The 19013-nt window shown below is 57.2% G+C and overlaps 1 protein-coding gene across 6 annotated transcripts in view; it reads right to left on the bottom strand.

The window, feature by feature from the left end:
* The window catches only part of Rph3a (rabphilin 3A), a 197610-nt gene that overhangs the window by 73613 nt on the left and 104984 nt on the right, over nt 1-19013 (bottom strand). Inside the window, exons 2-3 of one of the 6 annotated variants that reach the window (XM_078039061.1) lie at nt 10858-11169; nt 10600-10723 (exon numbers count right to left, since the gene is read on the bottom strand). The exons of 1 other annotated variant lie outside the window; for it this stretch is intronic. The gene's annotated coding sequence lies outside the window, so the exon portion shown is untranslated. Of the gene's footprint in view, nt 1-10599; nt 10724-10857; nt 11397-19013 lie in introns of those variants that run through there. 4 more of the 6 variants (XM_040289432.2, XM_040289430.2, XM_021734256.3 and 1 more) reach the window with 4 other exon arrangements.

Raw genomic sequence — 19013 nt, 5'->3', positions numbered from 1 at the left:
GGATTGACCTCAGGGGCACTCAACCACTGAGCCTCATCCCCAGCCCTATTTTGTACTTTATTTAGAGACAGGGTCTCACTGAGCTGCTTAGCACCTGGCTTTTGCTGAGACTGGCTTGGAACTCTAGATCCTCCTGCCTCAGCCTCCTGAGCTGCTGGGATTACAGGCATGCATAACTGTGCCCGGCCCGGTTTGTTTTCTTAATATGTGTCAGTGATTAAAAAAAAAAAAACATGTTGTGGATTATTGGATTATTTTACATAACATGTAATTTTAAGTATTATGTGTATTACAATTGATGAATCAAACATTCTAACTGGGTATTTGATAACTCCCCTCGCACCCATAACAGTTATCTATTTCAGTTAGGCAAAACATTTTGTGGGGGTTAGAGGCAGATTGGTCATTTTATTAGGAAAATATGTAAGCAGAAGCTTCACTTTATACTCAGGATCCAAGGACTCACATACTAGTAGGAGGTCGATAAATCCCTTCCAGTGAATGGACAACTGTCTGTTGGTTTGGGGAAGGTCCCAAATATAACGTAGAGACCGCCTCGTCCCCATCACCAAAACAAACCTACACCTTGAACCTCAAGAGTAACATCCCCAGGTGCACTTAGCTCTTAAGGATCACGCTCTGTCTTAGAAATATTATTTCTTTGGTTTGGATCCAGAAGGCAGACTGAGGAGAAGCCACGGGATAGAACCTCAGACAGCTCAGAAGCCCGAGCTAGCTAGCTGGATCTGTCCAACACGGTGGGTGCTGTGTCCTCCTCTGCCCAGGGGAAGCGGCCTTCTGCCCAGGAGGAAGCACCCACCTGCTGCAGCTGAATCGCTCAGGAAACTGCAGGCTGCAGATTCTGAGCCCCACCTGAACCTTCCAAGTCAGAATATCTAGGCTCAGGCTACAAGAACCTGTTTTTGAAAAGCACCTCAGGAGATTCTTACACCCGAGCCCCGCCAGGTCCCACCAGGAGGATCCAAAGCCACCCAGCCAAATGCCAACTTTTTCCAGCCTGTCTGTGGCTGCTGCTGGTCACTGCTGTCCCTGAGGGCCGAACCTGGTCCTCGCCCCTAAGTCACCTAGAGAGGTCTGGAAGTTGGTCCGCCTCTCTGGGCCTGAGTTCCTTCACCTGTAAATGGAGGTAGTGGTCCAGCTCTGCCCTTCAACAAGGTGTTTGTGACATAGCAGAAGTGATCTCTCTTTCCCATCCACCAGGCGAGACGACTAGGCCGGGGAGGTCAGGGAGCTTGCCAGAGGCCACAGGCTGGGACGCAGAGGTGCAGAGTGAGCCGGGCATCTCTCCCGGCGTGCACACTGCCCCCTGCTGGTCTGTGTCGGTCTGTCCTTTATTGGAAAGTGGAGGGTGCTCTGGACCCCAGCCAGGAGCTAAAGACAAGAGGACCGATTTGCGCAGACACACTTTCAAGTCGCCTTATCTTCACGACAATTCCAAACGGTCGGTGGCGATGGTTATCTCCCATTACAGGGCGAAAGAAAGAGCCCTTGGAGATTCATTTCCTCGCTGTGAAAATTCAGCCTTTGACTTTGGTGTTGAAAGGTCTGGGTTTGAGTCCCTGCATCCATCCTCTACAGATGCTGGGGATGGGGGGGGGAGCCTCGGTGATCCGCAGATGGAGGTGTCCGTCACGCCCCCTCCCCAAGGCTTCCCCTAGGGATTAAAGGAGCTCATGCATGTGACTCGAAGCCCGGAGCGGAGCCCCCTGAGGGCCAGGACTCCAGGGAGCTCCTGTGGAGCATGGCAGGTCCCCAACATGTTCTCATCCTGACCCGATACGGCAGCCACAGGACGCCACCACATGCATGGTCCAGCTGGGACTCAGACCCACATGGGCAGCCTGGTAGCCCATGGGACCCCCACCCCAGGACATTGGGGACCACCCTGCTGTGGCGGTCGGAGGCTGCCCTCACAGTGGGTGTTGGAAATGGCAGCCCGTGGTGGCCCACTGGGACAGAGGCTCCCGCGCCAGACCTGTTGCCATGACAACCAGGGAGAATTTCCAGCTCTGGAGTCTCTCAGTCCCATTGTCTTGGGGTCCTCCGGGGGCCTCCCTGGTTACTTAGGGCACTGGCTGGCAGCCTCTGTGGCACTTTACCCCTGAGGAGACTTCTGCTGTCACGGGTCCTTCCTGGGGACAGCATCGGGTTTGGAGGGGGGTCCAGGGAACAGAGGGGTAGCACGTGCTCCTCAGAGTGGGGGACAGTCACCAGGCAGCCATGCCTCCCCTCAGCTGGGGAAGCACACCTAACACACTCACGCACACTCACACCCACAGGACACTCACATACCACCACATAACGCACACTCATGTAAACACAGCCCAGAGTAGGGACTGGGAGGGTGATGCTACGATTTGGGTCTGGAATGTTCTAAAGTCCCATGTGTTCAAAGCTTGGTCCCAGGAGCTGGCATCGTCCACCAGGTCAACAACCAGCCCCACCGGCCCTGGGTCTCAGCAAAAGGTCTGAGGTCACTGGGTGACCCTAGAAGGGTATTGTGGACCCTGGTCCCCTCCCTTTCCCTTCGTGGACACCATGAGGTGAGCAGCTTGCTCCTTCTATGATGTCCTGCCTCGCCACAGGCCCCAAAGCAACGAAGCCAATGGACCATGGACCGAAAACCCCAGACTGTGGGTCAAAATGAACCTTTCCTCCTTTTAAGTTGGTTATCTCAGGTATTTTGTTATAGTAAGGGAGAGCTGACGAACATAGGCCATGAACATGCATTCAACCACCCCCTGCCCCAGGATACCATTTAAAATATTTTTATTCCACAAAGTATGTCATGCATGATCTTATTTCACATTTGATCAACTTTATAGATGAATGCTATCATGATCCCCATTTTACAAAAGAAGAAACCGAGGCACAGACAGACCAAATCAGTCTACCAAAGGCCACATAGTCACTGGGTAACAGAGTCAGGATTCAAGCCCAGATCCACCGAGCTCCAGACCCCAGTGACCTCACGGCTGCACTCCTCTGCCTGCTCCACACACCTGTGACATGTGGCCATCATGAGCTGGCCTTCACTGTTTGCTGAGCAAAATCGTCAAAAGCAAAACAACAAAACCTTAAGCTGAACCACCCAAGTGACTATAAAATCTCTGTTTAAATGAGTCGTCAGCCGGGCATGGTGGGGCACACCTGTGATCCCAGTCACTCAGGAGGCTGAGGCAGGAGGATCCCAAGTTCAAGGCCAGCCTGGGTGACTTGGTGAGAGCCTGTCTCAAAATAAAATGGAAGGTTCCGGGGATGTAGGTCTGCGGTAACGTGCCCCTGGCTCAATCCCCACAGTACTGCCAAAAATAAAAATAAATTTTAAAAAGTTGAAAGGAGAAAAATGGGTAAAATAGGAATAATAATAATAGAAATGAACACCTCGGCGTAGAGCAACGGGCAGCAGCAAAGGGTCAGGGGTAACCTTGCAACGTGGCGGGATCTTAAACACGCAGCGTTCAGTGGGAAAAAAAGAGAGGAACCATGAGATCTCCGGCACTTCACCACTTAATAAGCTAAAAGACGGTTTTAAATGTTCATCTACAAACAAGAGAGGTGCCCCTCAGCAGCAGAGATGAGGGCTTTCTAAGAAGGGAGGGGAATGGCGTCTGGACGTAAAAGAGAATAAATAATGAGAAAACCAAGGGGCCAGCAAGGGTCCATGATGGTCAGAGAGCAGGAAAAGAAAAAGAAGAGCAACTTAACCCTCAGGGCCTCCCGCCAAGGCGGGGGGGGGTGGAAATCTGCCAACCTCCAAAGCCTGAGTCCTCCATGGATACCTGAGAGGTGCAGATGAGGCCAGCTCCAGGGGCATTAAAATCAGAAGCAACGTCCCCTCCTGGTCACCAACATGTGTGTGCCCCATTTAGGATTTTTTTCCCCCATACACTTCCCCATTGCCCAGAAGACACGCACCTGGTGCAGGTGACGGGCCAGGCTGGCTACGCTGCCCCACCCTGGAGATCAACCCTTGCAAGGAAAAAGGGGAAATGAGATCTCAATATCAGCAGCAGGTCCCTGTGGAAGGTGAGCTGGGTGCAGGGCTGCCTGGCAGGGTCTCCTGTTCCCATGGGGCCTGGTCCCTGCCCCTGGTCCTGCTTTTGACCTTGTGCTGCTGACACCCGGATCTGGCCCACCCTGGGAACAGGCAGGTAATGCCAGGAGCTGGCATGGTCCACCAGGTCAATGACCAGCCCCACCGGCCCTGGGTCTCCAAAGACCAGATGCCACGGCCTGGCCTGGTGGCAGCAGATGCCCCCAGGGGCCTCGCTGCCTGTGCCAAGTTGGCGCGTCCTGCTTCATGCTCCTCCATCAGCCGCTCCTAGCCCAGGTCACCAAGTGGCCACCGTAGCCATCATGGTCAACAGTATAAATCGGGTCATTTCACTCTCCTGCCTGAAACCCTGTGTACAGAGTGGAGTGACACTCCCCCCAGCCTCTCCCTCCTTCCTCCCATCTGGGCTGGCTCACTCCTTCTAGAAACTCAGCTCTGGATTCGAGTGCTGCCGTCTCCAAGCTCCCCCGGCCGCCTCTCTCCCTGACCTGTGGTGCCCACTGGGTGCCAGCTGCAGCAGGGCAGGGCTCTCTGCTTCACTCACTGCCGGGTGCCAAGTGCCTAGCACCTGCCCCACCCAGGACGGGGGCAGGAGCCACCTGGCAGAGAGCAGTGGTGCTCGGAGTGCCATCCCCGGACCTGCACGTCCAGCTCGATGGACACTCGTCGGACACGCCGGTTCTTGAGTCCCACTGAGTCGGAACCTGCCTTCCAAGGCTCCGCAAGGGGACTGTGAAGCAGGCTCAGATTGGAGAAGCCCTGCAGGGGGTGGTCTGCAACCTCTCCCTCATCCCTCCCGGTGACGAACAGCTGCCCGGGTGGCTTGTCTCGTCAGGGACAGGGGCTAGGAAGGGGGCAGTCAGCCCCTCGCCCTGGACGGCTCTGCGTGCCTGGGCAGCAGACGGTGGCCAGGCTGGGGACGGCTCGTGCCTCCCTCAGCGGGAAGGCCAGAGACTCCCCCAGAACCCTGAAGTCCGGGTGTTCTGGAAGTTCTACAAAATTCCAAAAAAAAGCTTGATTTCGAGGCCAAAGGACCGGTTTGTCCCGGTTCCCCTGGGGCCCTGGTGTTAACATGGGAGGTCCTGCATGCTGGGCGTCTCTTCAGTCCCAAGCAAACTGGGGTACTCAGTCACCCCACTGGGCGTGCTCACCACCTGGGGTCCTGGGGCCTCCCAAATGGGTCCCCTTCTCGGTCATTTGTGCGTGGGCACCTGAAGAGACTCGGGATGGGCTGGGGCAGGGCAGGAGGTAGGAGGGGGAAGCCAGAGGAGCTGGGGACAGGGGCCCAGGGAGAGGAAGGGAACCTGAGAGAATGGGGAAGGAGATGGGTGGGGGCGAAAGGAGAGAGAGGAGGAGACTGGGAACTGGCCACCGGCCACACCAGGCAGGGGGCGGGGAGGCGCGGGGAGGAAGGACCCGGGTGCAGGGGACCAGGGAGAGGCTTTTGGGCAGCGTCTTCCCTGGAAGGCCTCCCGGCAAACTTGGAGAAATCATCCCTCCTGTCCGCCCCACCGCCGCCCGCCCCGTGGCTGGCACGCAAAGCCGCTTACATAATGCGCTCTGCGCCCAGAGCGGCCTCCATTCACAAGTGGCCGCTGGTCATTGTGTGGGAGCATCGGAGAGGCACAAAGGCAGGAGGGAGGGGACGGAGACAGAGGCAGTGAATGAGCCCACTCAGCGCGGGGGCTGGGAGGGGAGCACCGACTGTTGTCCTCCCCACAAAGAGATCCTTCCCAGCTCCTTCCCGGGAGGCTGCAGAGGAGGGTCCTCTGGGTGATGAGTCGCAGGGGGCTGGGCGTGTCACCGTGTCACGGAGCCTGAGGCTGCCAGAGCTCCGAGTTCCAGCGCGACAGCGAAAGCACGCAGACAGATGTCAGCAAGACAATGGCTTCGAGGAAACCACAGTGACATTGCAGACGGCAGCCTGGAGCCTCAGTACTGCCACCCCACTTCCCTGACCCGAATGAGGGGCAGGATCGGATTGAGAAGAACCGGCTGCCTTCCCACCAGGCCGGAGCGCCCATCGCTGCAGCCACGTCACCGTCACCGTGGCCTCTGACAGCCCGGGGAGTCGTGGGTCCTGCCCTGGAGGTGCCTGCGGTGAGCCAGGACAAGCAAGAGACCTCGTTCTGGTTCTGCTCAGCCCCTGGGGACCCATGCGGGGAACTTGGCAGAACGTCCCAGGTTCACGACCCGTGGAGAGCTGCCCTGGGTGACACGTGTCACCGTGTGTTTTACATTTTTTAAACTCCCTTGCCTTAGAGCACAGGGGGCTTGTGACAGCACCGGGCCCCGGGCCCCTGCAACCAGAGTTTCAGAGCCCAAAGCTCGTCCCCTAACAAGTCCCCAGCTGACGTTGAGGAGCAGAGTGAGACCAACCGTCTGATTCCCGTCGATCGGACCCCCAGGTAGCAGGGCTTCCAGCCCCCCGCAGCACCAGCCCCGCTCCCGGCTCCTCTCCCAGGACAGACCTGGGAGGCTCCGCTCCTGCCTCAGACAACCAGCCTGCCTCGTCCCCAGGAAGGACCTCATGACGTCTCACTAAAGCACAAGTGACAAGGACTGGATGTGTCAATGCACCCCAAAGTATCGGCCCCTCAGCCAAGAGCAGAGCCTTAAAGCCAAGAAGGAGACCTACTGGACAGAATTCCGGTGAATGTGCTCAGTATTTCCGGGGACCCAGGAAGCCCCCTCTGAACCCCTCCCTCCAAAAGATCACATTTTACAGGTGGCCACTTACTTGATCTAAGACCCCAGATGGATTGTGTCTTTGTGACTATTTTATTCCCAATGCCCACTATGGTGCCAGGCATACAGTAGGTACTCAATAAATGTGTGATGTGGGATGAAGCAGCCGAGAGTGTGGGGTCAGGAGGACAGGGAGGCCTGCCTGGAGCCTGCAGCAGATCAGCATGGAAGCCGAGTCCTCCCCAACCCCTCACCCATGACTCATCATATTCAACCAACACTAGCTGAGCACCTACTGCATGCAGGCCTCCCCTCGACCCTGGGTCCAAGGCTGAGGTCCTGACCGGGAGGTCCAGACATCAATCATCAGAGCCATCATCATTCCTCCAGCAAGTCTTAGCTGAACACCTGCCATGTGCTGATCCTGACCCCATGCAGCAGATGGCACAGCCCTGGCCCTTAGGGACCAGCCCCCCAGCATCTCGGGGTCCCCAAGAAGGGCTACCATGGCAGGAAAGCGCTTCCCAGGAAGGGAGGGAGAGCTCGGGTTTCCTAGAGAAAATCCCCGCTCAGAGCTGTAGGTTGAGATGATTCAGCAAAAGCCTCCTAGGACGCGGGGGAGCTAAGGACGGTGCAGGAAGCAGGCTGCTCCTTCCAGACCCCCCTCCAGGCCTGCACAGCTCAGGCTGCCCGGGGCTGGTTACAGCCCCAGGGCTCAAGGGAAGGGAGGCCAAGACGCCCACTTCACAGATGGAGAAACTGAGGCCCTGGGCCCAGCAACTGCAGGAGACCATCACCAACGTCATCCTCAGACTGAGGTCCTGAGAGGGGACATAACCCAACGAGAAAGGGGTGGAAGCAGGATCTAAGCTCAGATGTCTGTTTCCAGAGACTGAGTTCTCAACCATGACACTGTGCTACCTTAAGATACCTAACTGAAGAAACTGAGGCTCAGAGAGGTTAAGGGCTTTGCCTGCAGTCACATAGCAAGGATGCATTGGAGTCAGAAATGGAACTCAAGTCTGGTTGCCCCCAGTCACCCCACACTGCAGCCCCTAGAGGTTCAATCAGCTGGGGATGGAGGCACCCAGGGGTGGGGGACAGAAAGAGAGGGGTGCTCTCTGCAGTGTCTCCTCCTCCCCCTCGGTACCTCAAGGCTCCCCATCCTGGGCGGCAGCTAGATCACTTAAACTCATCGGCTCCAACCCACCACGCCTGGGCCCCAGATTTATTTTTATCCCAGGTTACAGCCACAGCTCTTAACAGAAATAAACCATGCTGCTTCCTCCTGTCGCCTGCACATCAATTCCCAGCTCGTCTGCGTTTGTGACCAGCTCCCCACTCAACGGGGATAAGGAGCCAGAGACAGGCCCATATGTCGCCGTGGTTTTTAATAGAAAGTCATGAACACCCGTGACCCACACACGGAGAGGGAAAGGGTTAAACCAACAGGAAGGCCACCTCCTGCAGGTCACCCCGCGGAGCGGCCACCCTGACCACAGTGCTCATCTTCAGACGGCACAGCCCAGGTGTGTGGAGAGCAGGAGGAAACCCTGAGCCACTTGGGGGGGATGCCCTCTCCTGGCCACCACAGATGGGACAGTAATGCTGAGGGTCCACATCCCAGGCCAGGGTGGGGAGAGCAGCAGCTGCCAGAGCCAGGAGTGAGGGGACAGTGCTTTGGCCCTTGTGCTGGGGATTCGTGTGTTGCTAGGCCATGGCTTACTGTGTGGTCTCAGGCAAGTGGTTGTCCCTCTCTGGGCCCCCCTGAAAAGGGCTAGAGAAATACAAAGCCAGCCCTTCCTAGAAGTGTGGGTACACACACACACACACACACATACACACACACACACACACACGAGCTCGCCCACCACACAGTCACAGACCCTCGGAGCTGGAAGGGGTCCCGGGGCCACTTAGACCAAGTGCCTCATTGCATGATGGGGAACCGAGGCTCAGAGAGGGGAGGGAACAGCCGGATCTGGGTCCTCTGTCCCAAGTCCAGGGCTCTTTCCAGAAGTCTCGGTCCCCTCTCCTCAGTGCACCACAATGCGCCACTTCAGTGTGACGAGGGAGGAGGGCGGGTGGCCTCCTGGCTGTCAGCCACCCGAGGGAAGCCAGGTAGCAGAGAGATGTGGCAAAGTTCTCACATCCGGGCGCTCCTCACGTCCGGAGCGGGCGGGTGGGCGGGTTCTGTGTGGCTGAACCAGTTGTTAAAAAATTACAATATTCAGGAGTGGATGGTGTCACAGACCTGAGGCCCCGGGGCTCTTTGACAACCCACGTTCCTCCCAAAGCACCCATAACCCAGCAGTTAAAAGGTCAACATTCAGCACCTCTGAGGCCCCCACACCAGGGCCCCAGCCTGGGTTTATTCTGATCAGTGGGTGCCAAAGTTCAGTACCTTGAACATCACCCAAGGCCAGGTCTGCGGCTCCTTAAATTTGTTCCCATCCCTCATCCCCGTGGGGAAACCCAGACAACTTCCCCATCAAGGTCACCCAGCAAGGAAAGCCAAGATTAGAAGCCAGGGGTTTTGAGGACCAAATCCTTGGCGCTAACCACCCAACAACCCTTCCACACCTCCCCTGTCCTGCCTGAACAGGCTGGTGTCTGGGGCTTCAGTGTCTCCACTTCGCTGTGGGGCTGAGGAAAGCGACTGAGGGGCCCCTGCTTCCCATCCAGGCTCCCCTGTCCCAGGGGCTGGATTCCCACCTCCAAGAGAAAGTACCTCAGGAGGAAATCCTTGGGGGTACAGAAGGCTGAGTGGGCCCTGAGATAAGTGCAAAGGCACTAAAAATAAGGACGTTCATTTCCAGAAAGGTAGAGGTAGTTAAAGCCGAAAGCAAAGAGAAATCCTCTTTGGATGGGTCACAGATTTGCAGAAAAAGCATTTTAAAATTAAATGTGAGCTTTTGGATTTGGTTACCAGGGACCTCACCTTCCCACTCACTAACAGGTTGCTGCGGGCTTTACCCTATCCAGATCTCAGAAAAAGAAACTAGTGCAGAGGCACAGTTTGCCCTGGGACAGATCTGGAGCTAGGGGCTGGATCTTTCCTAGAATCTGAAGAGCCCACATTCCCCTCTTCTCTGCTGTGAGATGAGGCTCCCGAGTGAATGCCAGCACGAACCCCCCATGCCATCGCTTACAGGTGACACCACCTGTGTAAATAAAACATTGTCTGCTCTGCAGACAGCTGGGTACTCCTTGATGGCCTTCCTGACCACTCAACCCGAGCAAAATGTGGCCCTTTCATGTCTGTCTCCTGTCTCGGAAACTAGCACAGCTTGCAGAAACCACCACAATGAAATTACTCAGCTGTCCCTGAAAGGTGGTACAACCTGAGCCCTGTCCTATACAAGCCTCAGCCAGGGTGCCAGGCAAGGGTTAACCTTGCAGCCTCAGGTGACCCTCTCCCAACTGGGCTACCGCGCTCGCCCACCAAATCAGAGCACCCAGAGACCCTCCATGGCAGCCTGGCTGGCCCCGGGAGGGTTAATGCGCTCCGAGAAACTGCAGGCGACTTTCAACAGCTTCTGCTGCAAGGGAGGGGGACACACTGGGCAGAAGCCACTACCTTGATGGCTTTGCCTAAAACATGAGCACCATTTACCCCCTCCCTGGGCACTGAGCCTACATCTCATTTGGCTTTCCGGTGCCGCTTTGGTGATAAAGCACTGCAGACTGTGGACAAAACCAACGTGGTCTCTCCCCAGCGCCCCCTCCCTCCCCAACGCCCTGTACCCCAGCCGGTCACTCACAGGACACCACAAAAGCCGAGATCCCAGTGCCCCTAACCCAGTGGCACAACCGAGAAAAATATCTCTTACCGTGATGCTGGCGGATTGCAGGGGAAACGGGCGAGCCCAGCTCTTGCCAACCCCTCCTTCCCTGGCGGGTGGGAGGACGCTAAGTCCCGATGACTTGGTTTGAAAGCTCAGTCGGTGGAAGTGCCTGGAAGAAAATTGTTCTTTTGACTCTCCTGCTCTTCCCCAAATAAAATCGAGCCACCAGCGTGTGCACACACACATGCACACACATGCACACACTACCCCTAAAGCAGGCGGGACGGAGGCAAAAATATATACCTCTGCTCTGGACGCGGAGAAGTCAATCCCGGTGGCGGGGGGCAGACGGTGACTCCGTCAGACTGTCCTCCACATGGATCAAGCTTCCCCGGTGTGAGCCCTGCTTGCTGGGCTCCGGCTTCCCCTCTCCTGTCCGCGTAGGCAACTCCGGGCTGCCGGCAGGAGACGAATCAATTGCTTCCCCAGCGCCTGCTTCGGCGGTAGCTGTCACCACTACTGCAAAACCGTGCGTGAGCCCGCGGGAGGGGATCAGCGACTTCCCGGCGCAGGGGAGCCAAGCCTGTCTCCCACCGTGATTTATGTCTGCGGTGCCTGGAGAAAGAGAGGTCGGAGGCCCGGTGGGGAGGCTGGACGCCTCCGAGATCCCGGCGGCTGGAAACGGCAATCAGGGGACTGGCGGTCAGCACCGCGGACAGCGCCAAGATGCGGCGGAACAGGGGAGGGCGGCCGCCAGCCCCCTCCCGGGCAGGGGAGTTAAGTTATTGGATGGTTGCAGAAGGGACGGGAGGCCAGAGGGGCGGGGGACAGGGCGACAACCGCACCTCCTTCTAATACTGTCACTCAGAGCAAAGAAGCTCTAACTTTGCAGCCCCTCCCCCAGCCCACCCCCAGGCCTCGCTGCTGCGCTCTGGGCGGAGAGGCTGGATCTCAGGAGGAGGGTCCCCGCGCGGGTCCCCCACCCCCGGAGCTCAGCCGGCTGCCGCCCTCACCCACGGTGTCGCAGATTTCTGAATGGCACCTCAGGTTCCCTGGGATTCTGAGCCTGAATGTGAGGCTTGGGAAGCTGGTGCGCAGGGGGCAGGCTTACTTGGTGAAATAACCAGTTGACCCGGTCCAGGAGCCAGATCCAGCCCCCTGAGCATCGTGGAAAAGTCATTTCATGCCCCCAAGCCCCACCTGTAAACCCAGGACACGGCTGGCTTCTTTTCCTAAACACCACAAGAGGTGCTAAGGCAACCATGGCACCCACACTTGGCCCGATGTGATTCTCTGATCTCTAACCTGTCCTGCAACCCAAAACGCCTGGACAGGGAGATGGGGAAATGGCCGGCCAGCCCAGGAGGGCCTGGGCCACGCTTCAGCTTGTGGTTCCAGTGGGATGAAGCTGGCCAGGCTCAAGAGTTCTAGATCATACATTTGAGCCGTGGCCAAAAACTCACCGCCCCAAATCCCAGACTGGCTTCCTCAGCGAAACCACGTGTGGAGGAGGAAATAAATCCATCAAAGAGGGGCTCTACAAAGAGGGATGGATTCTCCTGACTCCCGGGGTCCCTGATCTTAAGCTCCTTCTCCTGCTAACTATGGGGAAGTGCTCGGGTTGGGGAAAGAATAGGGAATCTCACACCAACAGGATCTGAGGATTTCTCTGCCATAAAGAGAACCCTCTGCACTGGGAAGGGCCCCCCGCCCAGACAGCCCAGGGTGAGTGGCTACATTTGTCACTTAATTCTCCCCTTGAGAGCCAGGACTCAGACCATCAGGTTCTTAGAGACCACGGACAGCGTCCTTTTATAAATGAGGGTATTGAAGGTGGTGGTGAGGATGGTGGTGATTGTGGGCGTGGCAGTGGGGGCAGTGCTGGTGCTAATGTTGATGATCATGGTGGCTGGTGCTGGTGACGGCAGCTAGTGAGAACCTCCTCGGAACCAAGTGTTCTTCTAAGAGCTTTCCAGTGTCATCTCCTTGCACCCCCACAACTTTTGGAGGGTCATTGTCTTCTCAAACCAGAGGCCCCCCGGGGGAGCGAGGAGGAGCTGGATTGACCCCTCCCCAGCTGCAGCCCGCACAGTGTGCTTTCAACTGTCTGCGTCCTGGGCGCCTGCCCAAGCCTTCGTTGAAACAAGCGCTCTGCAGCAAGATTAAAAAATCATCATAGGGTTCAGACCAGAGCTCTGCACCCTCCCTGGAGACTGCGCCCTCGAGGAATAGGCCCTGTTTTCTGGGGGGATCTTGCCCACTGTCCCTCCCGCCCTGGTCACCATGTTCACGTCTCTCTCCTGTCCCAAGCACACCTGGATGATTCCTCATTCGAGGAAGAGGCAGCTGCTGCCAGCTCAGTGTCCCTGCGGCAGGGAGCCACCTGGAGAGCAGACTCCCCGAGGCCGAGCCCTGCCAGGCTCTTCTGCTCCCGGAGGCTCCCTGAAAGACAGAGCATGGCAAGAAGACCCCTGGGACCCTGGGTCCACCAAGATGCCTCGTCCTGCCCGGGTTCTGTTGAAGCCAGGAGCAGCCATGAAGCCTCTCCTCCACCCTGGACCCATGGGAAACCCTGACGGCTGTGATCTCTCTAACAACCAAAGCTACCCCCTGTGTTCTGGGGACTTCTGTGCACCGTGTCACTGTTTGCCACACCCCGTGTCAGGTTGCTGATGCTTTTATTTCCATTTTACAGATGAGAAAACCGAGACACAGGTGCTTAAGGCAACTAGCCTGAGGCTAGTTCACTGCCTCCTCCTCCTCCTCTTCCTGCTCCCTCTGCTCCTCCTCCTGCTCCTCCTCCCGCTCCTCTTCCTCCTCCTGCTCCTCCTTTTCCTCCTGCTCTTCCTCCTCCTCCTCCTCCTGCTCCTGCTCCTCCTCCTGCTCCTCCTCCTTCTCCTCCTCCTCCTGCTCCTCCTCTTGCTCCTCCTCCTGCTCCTCCTCCTTCTCCTCCTCCTCCTGCTCTTCCTCCTCCTGCTCCTCCTCCTGCTCCTCCTCCTACTTTTTTGCTCCTCCTCCTGCTCCTCCTTCTGCTCCTCTTCCTGCTCCCCTTCTCTCTCCCTCCTCCTCCTTCTTCTTTGACAGACTCTGGGGAAACACCATCATCAGGGACACAAAAAGGAGGAGACGTCCCAGGACCTCTCCCCAGGAGCAAGACTCATGGCAGGGAACCAGCCAAAGACAGAAAAGTCAATGGAGCAGGGACTGGAGCGCAGGAGAAGCAGGGAGAGAGGGAGTGGCTGGGACCCCGGAGGCCTGCGTGTCCGCCAGAGCCTACGCGTCCAGAAAGGACCTAATCTGGGGGGAGCCCAGGGGCCCCCTTAGGGAACCACACGGTAACTAGAGCAGGGCTTGGTGAGAGCGCCTCAGAGAGCAACCAGCGGCTCTGCTTATCCACCGTCTGTTCAGTGTTATGGGCCGGCACCGCCTGGAGGAAGGACCTTGAACTTGCCTTCTGGTGCTCTGAGCTTGATGTTTGGCTGCTTCGCTAACCAGCTGTGTGACCTGGCATGCACGGGCGTGCCCTAAGCCTCAGTCTTCTTACCTGTAGGTGGGGCCACAGTGTCCTCCCCTCTGCCTCTCACATGGCCAGGATGTTTCATTCAGCTAGTGGCTGCGAGTGTCACACTCTCTAAGTGATGAGGGACAGCTCCCATGTATTAAGCCCTTTCTCTGCTAAGTGCTCAGCCAGACTCCTCCCTCCCTTGAGAAGAGCAGTTAAGCATCAGAGGTGAGGAGAGTTGAACGGTTATAGGCCCAGGATTTAACGCAGGCTTCCAGGGTTCAGTCACTCTCTCTCATACAGGCTGTGTGGCCTTGAGAAAGTCACTAAACCCCTCTGTGCCTCAGTGCCCCATCTGTAAAGTGAATAGCAGTACCTCCTCATAGAGATCTAATTAGCTATGTACATAAAAGCCTTTAAAGAGAGGCCTGGCATGGAGGCCCGTGTCTTCTTTACTTATCACTGCCGCTACTGCAATTTTTTATGACGCGTCTTCCAAAGAGAGACACATGCGGTACCAAGATCCAAACTACCTCGCTGGTGGTCTGAGGACGTGCATACTTTTGGATCTTCAGATGCAGCCCTCGAAAACTATGCTGTTCCCACGGGCAGCAATGACATAATGTTTTCTTCTATGCAAATTTATCTAAGTCGGTGTAATGTAGGGCAGAAATAAATTGGATTTCCCCTTTTATTTCCAGCGCCTCAATGAAATCATCTGCCCTGAAATTAGTCCTCCAAGGTGTGCTGGGTTTGCCTACCCACCCCCACCTTGGGTGGGGGGATGACGATCCAGCCCAGATCCTCCCCACGTGGGGGCCTGGAGACCCAGGAAACCCAGAAGCAAGATCTTATTTCAGGAAGAAAGACACCCAGGGCTCTTCCCGCTCTCGTCCTGCCCCGCGACCAGATGACCTTGCAGGACCTCAGCAGGCTGCACCGCTGGGCTCGGGGGCCTGGAATCCACCTGGGGGTCCCTCAATGTTGGGAAAGAGGATTATTCTCAGAGCTTCTGAGACTGCAGGCTCATGGAGAGGAGGGGGCATCTGATCGCCGGGAAGTGTGTTCAGTGACCACACACGAGGTGGACACGTGAGCAGCTCATGGCATCTGGAAGGAGCCCTGAGTTTGGGGAGGCCCTGGGCTGGATCGTCACCTCCCCCGCCCGAGATCAGCACCAGAGTTGCCCCCCCCCCCCCCCCGCAGGAAAAGCCCAGGAGACCTGCGTGGGTGTGACATGGGGCTGGTCCCACTGAATCTGGACCCGTAAAAGGAAAAGACCCGAGAAACAGGCTCGGATGTCCTCACGGCCACTGGGGTATTAAGGACCCCGGGGCGGGGGGCGGGGGGGCTGACGGTGCTGGAAGATTCGACATTTTCTCAACACACACTTCCCAGCTTTACTGAATCTACATTTTTCAAAAGAAGTTTTAAGCTCTGTTTGGAGAAGAAAAGAATCCATAATGCAGGGGTCTCCACAGTGGCAGTGCAGGGAGGGCTGTTTCCTGCTAGGTCTTTGCAAGCACTCACCCTGGAAGATCCCCCTCCAACCTCCCAGTCTGTCTTTCTGCTGAAATGTAAGAACCAGATTCCTCACCTCAATCTGGGACAAAGATGGGTGAAAGTCTCCCAGTAATGAGCTCGAATTGGTAGGGAGCAAGGAGCACTGAGTTCCCCATGAGGAGCTTAGACCCTCACTACGCGCCTAGCAGAATAATTGAGAGCAAACTGGCTTCGAGTCCTGCTTCTTTTACTCAGTGGCTGTGTGACCTCGGACAGGTAACTTCACCTCTCTGAGTCTTACCATCACCATCTGTCAAATGAGGACATAACACCTACATCATCAGTTATACGAGATCATTCAATGAGATAAAATCTATAAAGGGTCAGGTAAGTGTCCACCCAACGCATTAGCACTGTCCAAGACCAGGGAATCGGGGGGAGAGGGGAGGCTGTGACAGCACCCTGCCCCACGAGCACTGGCCCCATCTCCCCTCCAAGGGAATCTCTCAACATCACACTTATGTAACCCTAACCCGACACGACACTTTGGCAGAACTGGGCAAGGAACAGACGAGCTGTCCCCACGAGTCCCACTTGGGCAAGCATAGAAGGCCCGGGAGAGGCCAGCCGGGAAGCCGCGTGGCTGAGCGGCAGTGGGGGGCAGGTGGATGGGTGGAGCCTTTCCAGAGGGCACCCCAGGACTGTGTGTCCCTAAACCCAGCAGGGCACACACTCCAACATGTGACGGGCGAGACTCTGCCCAGGAGCTGAGCCTAAGGAAGGAGTGAGACGGAGGTACAAAGGCCATCTCTGTGACATGGCTGGTCACAGTTGCAGATTGGAAGCCACCTGAGTGTCCAACAATCAGGGCCACTGACCAGGGTGTAGGGTCCCCGGGGGAAGAGAGGCAGCCCCTCGCCACGACGGCTCTGCGCTGACCCTGAAAACGTGCCATCTCCCGTGACAGGGGAAGTCAGAAGAGAGGACGGTCCCGTTCCACGCTGTTTAAGGAATATGGTCCCCGAAGGAGAGAAAAATGCCTGCAAGTCCCTCCCACGGGTCCAGCCCGCCGCCTTCAAGGTGCAGCCCTTCCCTCCCCAGTCACTCAGCAAGCGACGCCACAGGCTCCTCCATTCCAGACCTGCCAGGCTCGGAAGCCTGAAGGCCACTCTCTTCCCTGGGTGGAAGGCCCTCTTCTCCATAATGGGACTCCCTCCAGAATGCGGGAAGGATGCTAAGAGCAAACTCCCAAGCCCCCAGCTCAGACCTCCAGGTTCAGGATTCTTCTGCTTAATGCTCGGAGTGGACCTGCAAAGCCGGCCTGAGGTCCATTCCCATTTCTCAGATGAGAAGATCGAGGCTAGGAGCGGGCAGGACGGCTGTTCAGACTCACACACGGGCAGTTAAACAAGCAGGTGGGCGGCCTTGTCTGTCTAGGTCGGAGCTCACGGTCCTAGGAACTGTGAGTTCCTCTCTCCTCGGTCCCCAAGGCACGTCCCCCAGGGTAGTTTCATAAGTTCATATGCAATTCTCAAGTCAACCTTGGGGGGGGGGTTACCAAAACACAAAGTCACCTCCCCATTGGCCCATCGAGATACTCCCATGATTCATTGCAGTGAAAGGAAGCAGAGGTCCTGAGACTGTCCATCATCAATGTCTGTGGATCCAAAGGGATTAAAACCCAGGGAAGGGCCCTCAGAGAGCCCAGCAAACAGGACACGCTCGACAAGTGTCCCCTGCATCCGAGAGCAATAAAGTTGTCATCGAGCCGCTAATGTCACCTGGAAGAAATCCCCCGCCCAGGTGAGCACCGCAGCACCCACCAGCCAGTCCCTGGCAGGGGGAAGAGATGCAGAGAAGGGAAGGGCAGGTGGGTTTCGGAGGAAGAGGAGAAACTGGGGCAGGTCTTCTCAGCGATCAGGCCCAGGTGGGTCTCCAGAACGTGAGGGGGGGCCGAGGGGGAGAGTCCTCGCTGGCTCACCAGGGACCGCTGAGGCGTGGCCTCTGGAACCTGAGCCATGCTTAGCGCACATCTGACGGCAAGAAACGGAGACTCCCCAGAGGGGCTGGAGCAGCACGCAGGCTTCAGTGTGACCATGGAGCCCAGGCCCAGCCCCCAGCCACCCCCATTCCTATGTGGCTTCCTTAGCGGTCACTGTCCTGGCCACCCTCTGCACACAGCCAAAGGAAGACCCTTCACATCAAGCCGGGACACATCACTGTCACTCTTGAAGTCCCCCTGGTGTCTTCTGCTGCACTTAGAAGACACAGGGTCTAAGGGCCCTGCATTCTCTGCCCTAGTCCCCATTCCACCTGCCACCTCCCACCTCCCCCTAGGCACAGCCCCAGGCCTTTGTCCCATGGGTCGAATCCTTGAGCTTATTCCACCCCAGGGCCTTTGCCTGGACAGTGCCTCCTTCTGTTCTGTGCCTGGCGGGTTTTCTCCTCGCCACTCAGGTCCCAGCAGGGGCCACCTCCTCAAAGTCCTTCTCTGCTCATCTCCCCCTTGGTACCAAGAGATCAGCCACCGGTGGTCTGGGCACAGTGGTAGCCACAGAACCTAGGCAAGGGTCCTGTGTAAAATAGACGCTCAGTAAATATTTGTTGGGTGGGTGGCAGGAGGGATGGATGGACCGACGTAGGCATGGGCTCCAATGACGTCCGCCCCAGCCACATGCAATCCAGAACCGAGGCATAAGCCAAGGCTTCCTTGTGTGGTTCTGGAGGGGCCCTAGCTCCCCCTCCTGCCTCCCTTCAGCTGAAGGTCCCTGTGCCCCCAGCTGGCTCCCCGGGGTGTGGACGTCATACACCATCAAGCACGTGGGTCAGCACTGAGAGACGGGCTCCAGGACAGAACCCGAGCTGACATGCCCCCCTCACTGGGACCTACCCATCTCCCCTCGTCACCTTCCTGCAAATGTTCGGGCCACAGAGTCTCTGGATTTCCTTGATCTGTGACACTTTCCTCACCTTTGTTTGTCCATCACCTTGATCCTCAGGGAGTGTCGGCCAGACCTGGGTAGAGCGCTCCCTCCCTCGACCACGCGGCCTGTCTCGTGATCCTGGTGATTGACGAGGGGCTGTGGGCTTGGGGACAGGGGACCACACACCACACCCTCTCCAGCGCTCCAGCAGGGTCCATCCCGGCCTGGCTCCCAGCTCTGGGAGCTGGCCACCCTCTTGCCTCTCCTCTCCCCATCTGTAAAATGGGAGGGGCGCCGGTAACACTCCCGTCCTTCATCACCCACACGTCACTGTCCAAGCCGACAGCGGCCAAGGCTCCTTTTAGTCTAAGAGATTAAAAACCTGGTTTATAAACCCGAGCCATCGTTGGAGCCAGACCTCCAGCTACGGGAGCTCAGCTGACGGAGGCCGCAGCTGACACAGGCTCAGGCCCATCCGTGCAAACGAGGCCACGTGTCCCCCGGGCTGCTCTCAGCCAGCAGCTGAGCAC

This window comes from Ictidomys tridecemlineatus, chromosome 2 (assembly GCF_052094955.1).
Source record: "Ictidomys tridecemlineatus isolate mIctTri1 chromosome 2, mIctTri1.hap1, whole genome shotgun sequence".
NCBI classification, from domain to species: domain Eukaryota; kingdom Metazoa; phylum Chordata; class Mammalia; order Rodentia; family Sciuridae; genus Ictidomys; species Ictidomys tridecemlineatus.
Note: the sequence above shows the minus strand (reverse complement) of the source record. Positions and strands in the feature narration are given on the sequence as shown.